The sequence below is a fragment of the Haemorhous mexicanus genome, chromosome 3, assembly GCF_027477595.1.
Source record: "Haemorhous mexicanus isolate bHaeMex1 chromosome 3, bHaeMex1.pri, whole genome shotgun sequence".
In the NCBI taxonomy this organism is placed as follows: domain Eukaryota; kingdom Metazoa; phylum Chordata; class Aves; order Passeriformes; family Fringillidae; genus Haemorhous; species Haemorhous mexicanus.
The window spans coordinates 3,144,122-3,158,464 of record NC_082343.1 but is presented as its reverse complement, the minus strand read 5'-3'; the positions used below and the strand labels follow the sequence as shown (position 1 = coordinate 3,158,464).

Sequence of the window (14,343 nt, the reverse complement as noted above, 5' to 3'; positions counted from 1 at the left end):
TCCCCAGCGTGCAGGTGGTAAAACACTGACTGCCATGAACTTCATCAGGGAAAAAAATAATAAAAAAAAAAACAGGAAAAAGCTGTGGTTTGGAAGCAGCTGGATGGCAAACTGCAGGCTGGGAATGTGGCTGCCAAAACCACCACAAGGAGAGTGGGGCATAGAGGCATTTGTGGAGCATTCTGTTTGCTAATTCCTCATGGAATTTCAGGTAAGGAACATCCAGTGTGATTTGTTATAATAGGGAGTGGCCTGGGTTTTGCTTTCCAGGGTGGTTTTTTTCCATCATTATTATCTTTATTTTTATTGCTATCATTACAAATGCCCAGCTGTCTCTGGCTGGAGCACAGTTCACAGAGGGGCTGTGGGGCAGCACTGGGCATTTTTAGCCATGCACATGCCAGACAGGACAAGCACACATCTCCAGGCCCTGCTGATCCCAGGGCAGGATCTGTTCCTGGCTATGAGAGGACAGATCCCTCTCAATGCTTCACCTCTCCAAACCCAGGAATCTGCTGGGGGCTCCCCAAGTGCTGCTTGTGGGCTCAGTTTGTAGCAGTTTTGAGCTGGTTCTCTGTGCCCTGAACCACTGAGGATTCCCAGGAACCTTTCTGGTCACTCCTTTCCCTTCCAGCTATTTAGAAGTTCCCTCTACACAAAAATGTGCTGGAAATTACCACCAGCAGAGCATCTCTGGTTTGCATCTGGTTGCCATCCTGCAACTTTAACCAGTCCTGCAACTTACTGCTAATTAGCTCCCAGCTAATGGTGATCCCTGCCAGTGCTGCAGCAGTCCGGAGTCCGTGGGCATTAACGAGAATTAGCATTTGTTGAGGGCCATGGTGGGAGCTGCCTGTCTGCAGCATTTCAGGGGTCCCTGTTGCTGGAATGTTTGATTGCCTCCTCCAGTAATTAGCACTGACACTGAGCAAGTTTTTCAGAGGTCTCACTTGGCTGTGCAGAGACCAAAGAGACACTGGGCTCTGTCTCTGGTGAGCAGATGCCAATAATAATGTATTCCCCAATAATAATGCATTCCCCAATAATGATGTACTCCCCAATAATGATACATTCCCCAATAATAATGCATTCCCCAATAAGAATGTATTCCCCAATAATGATGTATTCCCCAATAATGATGTATTTCCCAATAATAATGTATTTCCTTCCTTCTCTCCACTCCCCTGGCACAGGTAAGAGTGCCAAGAAATGGAGTCTATGCCTGTGCTGCTGCACTTTTCCCTGCTTTGTTGTCCTGCATGAAATGCTTTCACTACTTTTTTGATGTGTGGAGAACAATTTAAACATTTAAACTTTAAGTCAATTGCCTCCTTGGTTTGGGAATGTGATGGTAGTCAAAATGCTTCAGGAATTTGGCACACCAGCAGTGAGTAACTCTGCTGGGCCCTTCCATGCCTGTTTAAAAGAGGGTGCATGATCAGAATTAAAGCACAGGGAATACAGAGAAATCCAGGCCCCTTGTAACCCTTGAGGGGTGCATGAGCACGTGGCTGGTGCTTCTTTAGGACCACCAATTGCCTGTTTGGAAACAGAGGTGCTGGGGAATGTCGCCGTGTCCCTGGTCAGTTTCCCAAAGGCGCTCTGCGGGGAGAGGCGCGCGCGGCACATCCCGCCCGCGGCTCCTGCCGGCCTGGGCTGCAGAAGGAGCTTTTTCCACGTGCTACTGTGCAGAGGAAGCTGCTCTCACCCTCACCCTGAGGAAGATGAGCTCTAGGAATATGCAAGGGGCTTTTTTTTATAGCTCGGGGCCCAGGAGGGGAAGCAGTGGTCATGAGCGGAGGCTGGAACTTGGCTTGTTAAGTAAATCTCAGCCTGTGGCTGGTTTTAATTTATTTTTTGTTTTATGTGCAGGAGACTGGGCCTTGCAGGCCTGGCTAATATCAAAGCCTGGGGTTTTGTAGATTTTTAATCAAGGTCCACTTTGGGGGGTTCTGCTTTCGGGGCTTGCGGACGTGTAGGATTTTTTTGTCGTGTTTTTCATTTTTTCTTGCTGCAGTGTCTGGATTTCTTTAGTTCAACTTTTCCATTCTTCAGACTTGAGCCAAGTGAATGATTTCAAATTACCCAGCACTTTCCAGAGACCTTTTTTTTTTTGCTTGTTGTTTGGGATCTTTCTTTTTTTTCTGAAGCAGACTTGCAGTCCACTTTCTCTGAAAATCACAGATGGCACTGCAATCCTACCCCATTGCCTCTCAATAATTTGGCATTCTTTGCACTGTCTGAATAGTTTATTGTTCATCAAATCTGTATGAAAGGAATTTTATATAAATTTTTTGTTTGTTTCGTCCCTCTGCTGGCAGGAAAAGTAAATCCCAAAGTATTTCAGCAGGTGCTATTAATATGCAAATAATGGAGAGTACACTGGGTCTAATAGACCTCCCAACTACATGGGAGGTGTCGCTGTTGGAGCAAATTAGCTTTCTGTAATTTGCATGCTTTTCACAGCCTCCTGGGATTATATTTTAGATCAGAGACAATAAAAGCATATGCTGTTAGTTTTAAATGTAACTAATTTTAGACTTTGAAACCATTTTAACCTAACTTCTTAGTGTTAAACTGTTATTTGCACAGAAACTTTCCACAGAGCTTGTAATTTGCACAGCCTTTCTGTTCCCCCATCAACTGCTCCATCTCTCTTTCCAGGTTGAAAGAGAAGAAGGGAATCTACCAGGTGGCTGCATCTTGAAAAACAGGTATTTCTCACAAAATCCAGATTGTCCTAGCCTGGTTCTGAGTCTGTATTCAGATCCTGATGGGGTCTAGATTGAGCTTTTTATGTCAAACTTCTTCCCTCCCATTTGGCATCTCCGTATGGTGTAAATCCATCCCAGAAGGATGCTGTGGCCCCTGCTGGCTGCTCACAGAGGGAAGAGGCTGCTCCTATCAGAAAATCTTCTGTGCTCACCCAGCAAAGCAGAGTCCCAGAGCTGCTGTGGCACTAATGCCCAGTGTGCTGTGCCTGTTGGGAGTCTGTTGGGAAACTCTGTTCGGAACAAACGGGAAGAGAAGCAGGGATTTCACTGCAGGCTCAGTCTGTAGAGTCACACATTACTGACACATTATCAATGGCACTTCCCAATTGGTATTGACAGCAGAAATTCTACTGTTGATGCCTGTGTTTTGTGACAATGGGAATGATGGGGCCTATGGAGCTGTGTCTGTGATCCTGGTAATGCCACGGCTGCTTTGTGCTGGACTGGCCAGGTGGTGACACAGGGCAGCCACTGCAGCCCTGCCCCTTGCCCCCACCCTGCCCCCATGGAGCTGGCAGGACCCAATTTCTGCTGCATGGAAGAGGGGCTGTGAGAGGAGCTGCAGCCAGAGCTGTTAGTCTGGGGAAGGTGCAGAGGCAGCCCTGTGTTTTGTCCCAAGGGTGAGATTTGGGAGCTCCCTGTGCCACAGCTGCTCCATTGCCCGTAGATCTCTGTGCAGGGTGTCCAGATCACTGGGGCTTGTGGGGGGGTGGCCATCCTTCACTTCAGGGGGGCAGAGCTCAGGGGTAGGATCAGACGTGTGGAGGAGATGGCAGCCAGGTGGATCGAGTTAATGTTATCAAATTTATTTCTGCCATAGGTAAGTGTGGCATGAGAGAGTGAGTCTCAGAGAGGTTGAGACAAGAAACTCTTGGGAGGCAGCTTTGGCCCTACACCAATGTGTGGTGAGACTCTTCTCAATTTTTGGGGCTACAACTTTGCCATCAATGTTTTATAGGTGCCTTTCACACAGACAATGTATAGAAGCAGTCAGTTTCCTAGGGAGTACCCTCAAAGTTGGAAAATACTGGGTGCTAATTTTTTCCTCACATCTCACCTTAAAAGTTTTCTAGCATTAATACCAGTGACCTCCCACTTCTGCTGCTTTTTATTAATGGGATGTGGCTTGCCTGTTATAAGCCTGGGCACTGGAGTTGGAAGCACTTGCTTTATTTAAAAATGAAAACAAAAAGGAAGAAAAAAGGGCTCTGATTACTCAGGTGTCGACAGAAAAAAACTGCGATGTTGTGCCAGATGGCTGCATTTGTGAAGCAGAGTGTAGTCAGAAGGAAAGTGGAAGGAGACAAGGCAAGTGTACATCAGGAGTGTGAAAACATGACCAAAATACCTTCAGCCTTGTTTCACCAACACTGGATTAGGAGGCAACTGTGGTGAGATGCAAGCAAAGAGAAGCAGAAGGGGACACCGTTTGGAAAACAAAAATGTCTTTCACAAAAGCTTCGAATTAACAGAAATCAGGAGGTTTTGCATTAAATGGGGCAGTGCCTTGGAGCAGTGTGCCAAGTGCCACACGTGGCAGAGTGAAACAGTGATGGCAGCAGGCTGTGCTGGGCCCAGGGTGCACTGGAGCAGGAGGTGCTGCTGCCAGACACTGCCCAGTGCCCGCCGTGCCCGGGGCCTCCAAGGCTGCCCAGAGCCCGGGAAGGCTTTCCCAGGGATGTGGAGCTGTGCTGGCTCCTCCCTCTGCCCGTGCCCACTGGTGGCACCCGGGAGCCCTCGTGGCAGGGGTCTGGGTAATGTGCAGCCCACAGTGGGCACTTGTGACAGCAGCACTGGCTGGTTTGTGCCTCAGGCTCTTTGGACTCGTTCCCCACCTCCTGCAGAAGCTTCACTCAACTTCTGCTGCCAGGCCAAAGTCTGTGCCAAGCTTGTAAAAGCCAAGCCCTTGGCAGGCCCTTGGGCAGGGGCTTTGTTACCCTTTTATATCCTGAAACAGAGCCTGGGCACTTTCAACTTTGCTTCCATGCTGACACTTTTGGCTGTCACACAGGGAAAAGTTTAGAATAGTTTGATCTCAGATCACAAATCCAAATTTTATTTCTTTTCCATGCCTAAGCATGGCTGGCTCTGCCTAGACTGCTTTGGAGTTCTACCCTCTCTCTTCCTCTGTGGTGTCTCAGGGGAAGAGGAGGCTTTGACACAGGCACAGAGGGGCCTCTCTGAAGGTGTGGCCTCTTGTCTCCTAGCCTTGGCTGTATCTTGGTTTACAAACTTGGTGGTGCTTGGGTTTTGTCACCAGAGTCTGAAATCCTGATGTTCTTAGGCTGCATTTGATGGCAGGAAAATCTGTGGTGATTTTCACCCAAACCATTTCCACACATCTGTGTCACCTCCCCAACGCCAAAACTACTTCCCCTGATCACAGGTACTTTCTAGCAATGAACTTCATCCAAAGATACTCCAGGTAGGTTATGTTTCCAACAGCAGATACAGAGAAAATGGCAGAAACATGGATCTTCCTCTGATCTCTGCTCTGGTACAGCTAAAGCTTGAATGTGAGTTTCATTCTTTTATTTTTATAAAATCTGAATTCCTACACTAACTTTGGATCAAAAGTTTATGCTCCACACCAGGAAGATGTTTTGATTTTTTTTTTTTTATTTCCTACAAACTGCATTGTCTTATTTGGGGAGTATGTTCACAATTGAGAAAGAATTGCCTTTATTAACAAATCAAAAGCTTGTGCTGTCAAAACTGAAATCGTTCTACCTTTTTATGTGCAAATTAGAGCTTCTGTCAAACCTTCAGCCATGGTGCATTTAATTTGTGGAAATATAAAAATATCTGGCTTAATATTCAAATATTCTGCATGAGGAAGGAAATAGAAATATTTGAAGTGATGCATTGCAGTCAAGACTCTAGAAAAATCAGATTTGAAAGAAATAAAGTAGTGCTTTAGCAAAATTTATTTTCCCTCCTTTTGCCAGAGTTCAGAGCAGTCCTTAGAAGTGTGTAGAAGTTATGCAGGTGTCTGAATATCTGGTTGGATCATGGCCTTTGGGAGTCAACCAAGCTAAACCTAAGTGTGTCCAGGGCAGGGGAGCTACATCCGCTGGGTTTTTCTTTGGGAGAGGGTCACAAGATGTTTATTTTTTTAATTAATGGCAAAGGTACTGAGAAACTTTTCAGTCAATTCATTAAAGTTGGGGGTTAAACAAAACAAAACAAAAAACAAAACAAAACAAAACAAAACAAAACAAAACACAAAAGCCAACTATTGGTTCCAGGGTGGTAACTTGTGTTTTGGAAGGTATTTGTAGAGAGGGTAAAATTCTGATTATCTGAAGCTGGGCCCTGGTTCTATATTTAAGTTTCCAAATAAAGAGCTGTGTGCCCAGCAAGGTGAGGCACTGATGGACTGAACCTGAGCTCCTTCCAGCACAAACAGTTTGGGTTTGAGCCTGAGGCAGCCCACACTCACCCTGAGCCTGGAGCTGCTCCTTTCCCTCTGCTCTTTGAAGCAGCTTGTCCTGCTGTGGGCCTGGTTCTGTTGGGAGGAAAGGAAAACCCTGCAGAAACCCTTTTCAGTGTGCTCAGTGTCTTTAGCTGCATTTTGGCTAATAGGGCTTTTTCCTAGCATCCCAGCAGGCTAGTTCATGTTGAATTCCCAGCTCTCCTGTGACCCAGGAGCCTTTCCATGGCTCTTTGAGAGGAGGAGCCTGTCCAGACAGGCTGTGTTTGTCCATTGTTTTTTTCCAACCACATATGGGAATATCTTGTCCTGTTTTGGGGAGGTTTTAATGGGGTCCCTTTCACCTTGTTATTTCCAAGGCCTGAACCAGGAACTTTTGCTCTTCTGCAGAGCTGAGAGGAGAGGAAGTGGCTGTTCCTTGAGGATCAGCTTCAGTTCCTGAGGTGCCAGTGCCATTATCCCCCTGAAAAGGCCACTGGAGCAGTGCATTAGTGATGCCTGTGGCCAGGCTGGATGTGCCCATGGAACCCTGGTGCAGGTGTTGGTTCCAGCCACCTGGCTCCAGCAGAAGAACCCTTCCCACCACACCAGTAGGGTCACAACCACCCACTTCTGTGCAGAAGGTGCAGAAAACATCCCATCAATTGCTGTCAACTCTCAGAAGCTCCTTTTGGGGGTGAATTATTGTCTGCAGGCATCCAGAACTCTTGGTCCCCCACAACTGTAATGCTAATGCTGTCAGCAATGCAGAATTCCAGCATCCAGGGTTTTACACTTAGTTCTTCTGGCTCATCTCTCCAAGGGGGCTCCTACAGGCTGGATGTGCAATGCACTGCATGTAAAGGTGTTTATTAGCCCATTACCCATAATTAATGGCAAGGCAGCTACTGAGGCTGTGGGCTGTCCCAGGCAAAGCCTGCACCTTCTCTTTTCATACCCAGGCCCCAGCATGAATTATATCATGTTCATATTCAGCCTCTCACCATCAGAGACCAACAAAGTGGTTTGGGTTGGGATCTCCTCTTTCAGGCCATAAACATGTGATCCAGCCACCCCATAAAGTACATTCCTCCAGCTCTCCATGAATTCTCAGGCATGGCTGTGGCACGCAGCAGGGTTTGGGTCTGGTTCCTGCAGCTGGAGAAACCCTGCCCAGCACAGCTCTAAGGCACAGTGTGAAACAGGCACTGGAGCTTCACTGGTGAGTTTTGCCTCTGCTGCAGTCACAACTTCCATTATTTTGCTAAAATAGTGGATACTGTGCTGTCCCCCTGCTTCCTTGCAGGGGTTCAGGGACAAAGCTCTCTGAATGTCACAGTTTGCTGTGGTGGGAGGTGCAGGATGGAGGTGAGGGCACTGGTGGGCTGGGCACCTCCCTGCCAGGAGTGCTGCAGCCTCGTGCACTTGATCCTTTAATTGGCCCATGTGCAGGCTGGACAGCTCTCTCTTTATTATTGTTATTATTATGCAATCAGACACTACTTACCTTCAGAATGTGCTAGAGATGCACTATTTATACAGAAACCATGCACACCCAGACCCATTTTCTCCATGGTGATTGCAGATAATGTGGAAAGCTCTGCTTTGATTCATTAGTAGAGCAAAAGACATAGTCAGGATTATTTGGTATAATTCACAGCACTTCAAAATGCATATATTTTCATAATACTCTAAATTTACCACTTGGGCTGGTAACTCAAGCTTTGCTGTAGTGCTGTCATCTTAAAATTGGGGTGGTGCCATTATTCCCCTGGAACAGGCCAACCTGGAAGCTCATTAAGTGTGGGATTTGTGGTGAGTGACCACTGTGCAGTGTTTGTAAAACTGCTCAGAGCTCAGGAGGATCCCTGGCACCTCCAGAGCCCTCAGAGTGAAGGGGAACCAACAAGCTGAAAACTTTTTTTCATACAATCATAGAATGGCTTGGGCTGGATGAAAGCGTTGACAAATGTCCAATTCCAACCCCTAAAACAGGCACAACTCAGAGAAAAAAAAATCTAAGGAATTTTGTTTCTTGGGTTGAAAAATAGAACCACTGAGTTAATTTTAATGAGTTCATTTTGTTTAGGAGAAAAGTGTATTTTAGTTTTTCTTTTACATAAAATTTTGTGCTGCATATACTCGGTGTTGTTTTCTGACAAGGTGAGTAAGCAAAACTCCTCAGATTAGCATTTCTTATTTCATCTCCTTTCCCTTCTTGCCTTATCAGAACCATCCCTGGGCTGTACTGACCTGGCTATGACTTCATCCATGCCAGTTGGATGAGCCACCAGATTCATGCCACTTACATTAACACAAACATCCAGCTCCCTCCTGTGAAAATCCCTGAGTATAAGCCCAGCTTTAAAGACAGAGTTTCAACAACTCTTTCTAACCAATGGTAACCTTTGGCAAATCCTTATAATTTCCAAGTGTGGGTACAGATTTTTTTTCTAAAAAAGCAGATGGTAATTTCTGACAGCCATTTACAATTTTTTCACCCAAGCATCATGTGCACACGGACCTCACCACCCTCACAGCAAGGCTTGTCCACTGGAGACAGGATTTAAAATATCACTGCTTAAATGATTAAACTTACCTTACACTCCTGAGACTGCCATGTGGGGGTCTGTGCTTTTCTCCTTTCACCACTCATCTCTCTGGGACTTTGCTGGGCACTGTGGGGTATTTGCCCACCTCTGGAAATCAGCTCTGTAATTTACATGTCTGACTTCAGTTGCTTGGTGACCAGAGCTTTTCTGTTAGTACCACGAATTAAAATGTTCCAACAGTCACCTGAAAATCTTCCTTGGCCCATCCTGGGTAAAGGCAATGTGGTCAGACAAGCTTCTCCCTCAGTTCCCAGCTTCTCCCACCTCTAAACCTGAGCTCACCCATGTACCTGATTTCCCAACTCAATCCCTCTAATCAGTTACATATTTTTAAATAATTCTCTGAAAAAATGGGCAGAACTTGTGAGGATCATTACCAGTGAGAAGCTGCCTTCACTGCTGCCATTCCCCCACGCATGCATTTGCTTCTCTGTCTTAGCACCTGAAATGTTTGGGAAAAAATTTTAAACATGGCCAATGACCACATTTAATGCAGGAGCTTTCACACCTCTGGGCTCTGTATTTATAGCTCTGTCATGTTTCTTTCTTGTATTGACCTGGAGAAGAGGATTTTTTGTTTTTTCTTTTCTGATGAAAGGGTTGTCTGTCATGATGTGGTTATTGCAGTACAAAATATTGCCTAAAACCTGACCCTGAACAAATTTTGTACAAGGACAGTTTACCCCAGAATTACAAAGGAGGTGAAATCCTCCTCGTGCCCTCCAAAGAGGGAAGCTGCTTGGGGTAAATAAAACTGGGGTGAGTCTCAAAATCCATCACAGAGCCTCAATTTTAAATACAGTGCCTGATCCTGGCTGAAGCCACTCTGCTCCTGTTGTTACTCCACTGTACTTGGAGTTGAACGTGGATTGACATGGATTTTCCTTGATGGGCGAGTCAGAGATTTAAAAATTACATGCAATAATCATGGTGTGTGGCTTGAAGAACATCCAAGGTACTTTTAGCCTTATCAGATGACAATTGTTCAATGAGTGTTGCCAACCAAAAAGTGTTTCCAAAAGTGGAATCATTTCTAACTAATTAGGACCTTCACAAATTTCCCATCCCCTTCCATTCACATTGTCCATGAACAGATTGTGATTTTTCTTTTTTTTTTTCCATTACACATAATTAATTCCCAAAGTCTTTTGTGGAGGGAGGATAACTTTTCTTGCCTCTGAGACATGGTACTTGTGAAGCAGACAAGAGGGCCTGTGCTCACAGACTGCTTATGTGGGGCTGGTTCTTTTCCCTGGTTGAATGGATGTGACTTAGGGCAGTTTCTCCATTTAAGTTGTGTTATTTGTTCAGAACTTCTCTCTGCAAATATTTAAAGTGTTTATGTTCATTCACTGTTAGAATGGCTGGAGGTAGCAAATGCAACCCCTGGCTCACTGAAATGCACAGGAAATATTCCATATGGCAGTGCAGGACTTTATTCTTCCAAAATGCAGGATCCTTAGGTAAGGGCTCAACTATAAAATATTCACTCACTCTGCTGAGTCCCTCATCTGCCACTGCTCATGGGCCCTTTCTGAGCAGTTACCTGAGCTCCTCCCCACCACTGTAAACAGGAACCTTCACTCTGGTAACTTTTTAAGAGCAGCAATAAAAAAAATGAACCTAAAGAACTGCTGTCCTTTTAAAGTCGAGTGCCCCCACTCCCCTGGCCAAAGGGAGGGCTGGGGGCTTGGTTTTTCAGGGAGACACAAAGCCAAGAGGGCTCTGTTTTCACATGCTAATGAAGCCCAAGGTGACAGAAATTTGGCGGAGCCTGATCCCAGCAGCTGCGGGCCAGGATGGAACTGGCCAAGGCATAACATTGAAGCATCACTGAACACAAGCCTACAGCCTGCTCCTACAACTTCATCAGAAATGAATCCAGTGCCAAATGCCCTCACCATAGCCCAGGATCTTGGCAAAGTGTTTTCAGATAAAGTGATAAATATTTTGGTAATTTAAGAGCCCAGTGTCCAGAGCCTGGATCGTTTGCTTTCTTTCCAGAAATACTCTGGAGATGCTCAGTGCCCAGTGAGCTTCCAGGGTGAATCATCAGTAAAGGGCACCCTCACCCAGAGGAGATGCATCTCAGAGCACTTGTGCTGTGCATCCTTAGGGATCATCTTCAAACTTTACCAGTTCTTCAGAAAAGAAAAATAAGAAAAATGATCAGAGAAAATTATAAATTTTTAAAGCAAATTTTTGAAGTTCAGCTCTTGTGTGCCAACCTCACTCCCCTGAGGCACAAATACAACTGCCCCACATCCAAGTCAATGGGGCTGCTCTGAATCCCAGTGTGGGGATGCTCTGACCATTCAGGTGCCACAGGAGTGAGGGCTCAGTCCCAGCAGTGCCACTCACTGCTCTGGGCACAGGAAGATGTGCCTACAAACAGCTCCTGCATAGTAAAACCAAACAGAAAGACCAACCTCTGCCAGACCAGGTGATTTATTTACCTTCAGGTGAAGCCCAGCTGTTCTTTGCCACTTCTTTCTGGACAGGAATTCAGCTCTGCATTCTAACAGAAAACATTGGAAATAAAACATTTTCAGATGAGAGGAGAAATTTCAAGTTCTTTAAAATTACAGTGAAATCTATAAGTAAACAAACACAGAGTGTATTATTCAGTCACCTCCTCCCTTTCCTTTTTTTCCCCCCAGAAAGCCATTTCCAGCTGGATTTTCCCCAAGATGTTAATATTGTGCTGGGTTTAATGCTGACTGAAGCAAGGTAGCAAGTGGTATTGCAGGCCTGACATGCCTGTTCTGCCAGGGAACAGCGTGAGCTTTCAACTCAGAAAACAAGGTGAGCTTTGTTGGGTCATCAATCTGCTTTTGCCTGCCTTGGCCAGGTAGGTGCTCACAAGGAGGATGACTTTAATTCAGGACCAGTTTATTTGTTCTTTCCTTAGTCAAAGCCTGAGTGGTAGGGGTGGAAAGTGTTCAACCCCAAGGTTTTGGGGTTTTTTTCTGGAAAACAAGTTCTTCTTTTGAAGAACTGGTCTGAAGCTTCTAGTGGTAGCTTGCTCACAGAGCTGATGTTCCTGATTGTGAAACAAGAAGCTGAAACGTTTTAAACAGAGCCAGGCAAAGGCAATCTTTCCATTTTCTGGTTCCTAGAGTGCGCTTGCAAAGGACAACCATTCTTTAGTTGTTCCTCTTCAGCATGAATTCCTGTTCCATCTCCTTCATTCCTCAGATCTAGTCCATCAGATCAGAGGCAGGAATACAGATCCATGTCTCTGTAATGTGGCACAGAACCAGCACTGAAAATGGGCTTTAAAGGGTGCCACTATGTTGTTTTAGTTGGATTTTGCCTGAGAAATAATATGGAAAGTAAAGCATTACTCACAAAGGTCTGCACCATACTTAAAAATATACCTTTAATGCTCAGGGTCCAAACATTCCTGTTTTCTGTTTCAAATACTTCATCAGCTCCATCTCCCCTTGGTTTTCTTTCTTTAAGCCTGATGCTGCTCCTAGGATGTGTGTGCTTGTATTTGTGTGCATGTGTAGGCCCATGATTGTTTCTACTGCTAAAGCTGGCAACGCAGCTACTGTTTTCCAAGCTCAGTTACTATTTTGGCAAACCATGGGTATTTGGGGATATGAAAATTGCTCAGCCGCCTTAAGGAAAAAAATTCCATAGGTTTTTGTTTCCATACTTTCCAGTTTTCCACTCATCAGTTGCAGGCTCGTGTTGAAAAATGTCTTTCAGTGTCAGAACTTCTGAAGAGCAAACCCCAGCGGTGGGGAGCAAGTTCACCCTCTCTGAGCAGGACTGGCTGCTGTAAGGGAATAAATAACAAATAACACAAGCAGATGAATATTAACTAATACCAAAGCACACCTACCTCTCTGAATTGCTTTCTCTGTTCACATTCTTGCCATTTGAGCAGCAGGGCAGCACCAGCTCTCCTCACATATTGCAGCCTGAGAAAACAGCTCCAAAGGGCCAAAAGAAGCAAATAAAATGTATTTGTTATTACGGCTGACCTTAGGCAGGCAGTATGTGGAGCTGCGGGAATCATTCACGGAATCTCTGATTATAAGTATGGTGATAACTGGTAAGACTGTGCTGAACTACTGTGAAACAATTCAGGTAGTCAGCAAACAGGGCTAATTGCTAGTTTGGGGGAGATTATGGGTAATTTACTGCCCACTGAGGGCTTCTACCTAAAAATAAGCTTTTTTTTTTTTTTCTCCCTTTGGACAGCACTTGCATGTTAATGTAGAATTCCTGATGCAATTACATGTGAAGAGGACATTCAGATGCACTTCCATAAATGCCCTTCTGCTTCTCAATTACATTAACTGTCTTTGTAGATCCTTTGATAGAAACCATATTCTTCACTTTTTTTTAAACAGCGAACAGGCGCTGAGCTAGACTTTGCTGTTATCCAAGATGTCCCGATCAAAGGGCTGAGGGTAGCACAATAAACACAAGGAAAGAAACTCCTGGTGGTTTCCAACACAAACTAATGGGGAAGTGTCAAGCGAGCAGCTACTGACAATTCCAGCCCCGAAACCAAATGTTCATGTGCAAAACTCCACCTTTGAGAAGGAAGAACAAACACCCACAGAGTGTTTTGGCTATAATTACTTCATTTAAGGGGAAAAAGAAAAAAGTGCTGGATTTGGTTTGCTAAAGTCAAGACATTAATATTTTTGGCATGTAAAGATGTAAACCAAATGTTTAAATGAAATGTCATCCCCTGGGTTCACATTTGCCCACTGAACTATGGTGCACACCCTGCACAGACCTTCATACAATACACATTTTTCAGTTCATTGAAGAAGGCCCCTGCTGCTTCTCAAGGAAAACTAACTTGCAGAAGCAAAATAAATACTGGCGTGGCACTGCAGCAGCGGAGCCTCGGAGCACAGATGTGCAGCACTGCCGGCTTTTCCATCAGATAAGGAGCATCCAGACATAATCACTCCAGTGTCTGGGACACGGCGCACGCTGCGGCGCTGCCCAAGTATGGCCTGACAGACACATGCAGGGCTGGGAGGCAAGGAGCTGACAGCGCTGCAGAGCAGGCCTGTTATGTCTGTAGCCAAATGTTTGTGTAATTTAGCCTGGGCTTTGAAATAGCCTCAGAAATCGGGGCACAAATGGAGCTTTGTGAGGAGCTGTCAGGGATGTACCTGCTGCACGGGGACCTTGGCTGGAGGAGGCGGCAGCCTGGGGCTGTCACACCGGGAAGCTTCCGTCGGTCTCCATCCAACCAGCGGGGCTGCCAAGGGCTGCTCCTGGAGAAAAACTTCATGTATATATATATGTATATATGCATGTGAGGGCCAGCGAGATGGTTGGAGGGGTGGAGCAGCCCTGTGAGGAAAGGCTGAGAGAATTGGGCTTGTCCAGCCTGGAAAAGAGAAGGCTCTGGAGTCACCTAAATGCAGCCTTCCAGTACCTGAAGGGAGCCTGCAGTGGAACATGGAGAGAGACCATTTCCAAGGGCCTGGTGTGACAGGACAAGGGGGAATGGCTTCAAAAGGAGAAGAGGTTTAAATTGGCTATTAGGGAAAAAAATCTCTGC

The 14,343-nt window shown here is 45.6% G+C and overlaps 1 long non-coding RNA gene across 2 annotated transcripts in view; it reads left to right on the top strand.

The window, feature by feature from the left end:
* Window positions 1-14,343, top strand: part of LOC132324434 (uncharacterized) — a 51,339-nt gene that overhangs the window by 31,813 nt on the left and 5,183 nt on the right. Inside the window, exons 3-5 of one of the 2 annotated variants that reach the window (XR_009485623.1) lie at window positions 8-211; window positions 2,665-2,714; window positions 11,459-11,603. This is a non-coding gene — a long non-coding RNA (uncharacterized LOC132324434). The remainder of the gene's footprint in view (window positions 1-7; window positions 212-2,664; window positions 2,715-11,458; window positions 11,604-14,343) is intronic. The other variant, XR_009485622.1, reaches the window with a different exon arrangement.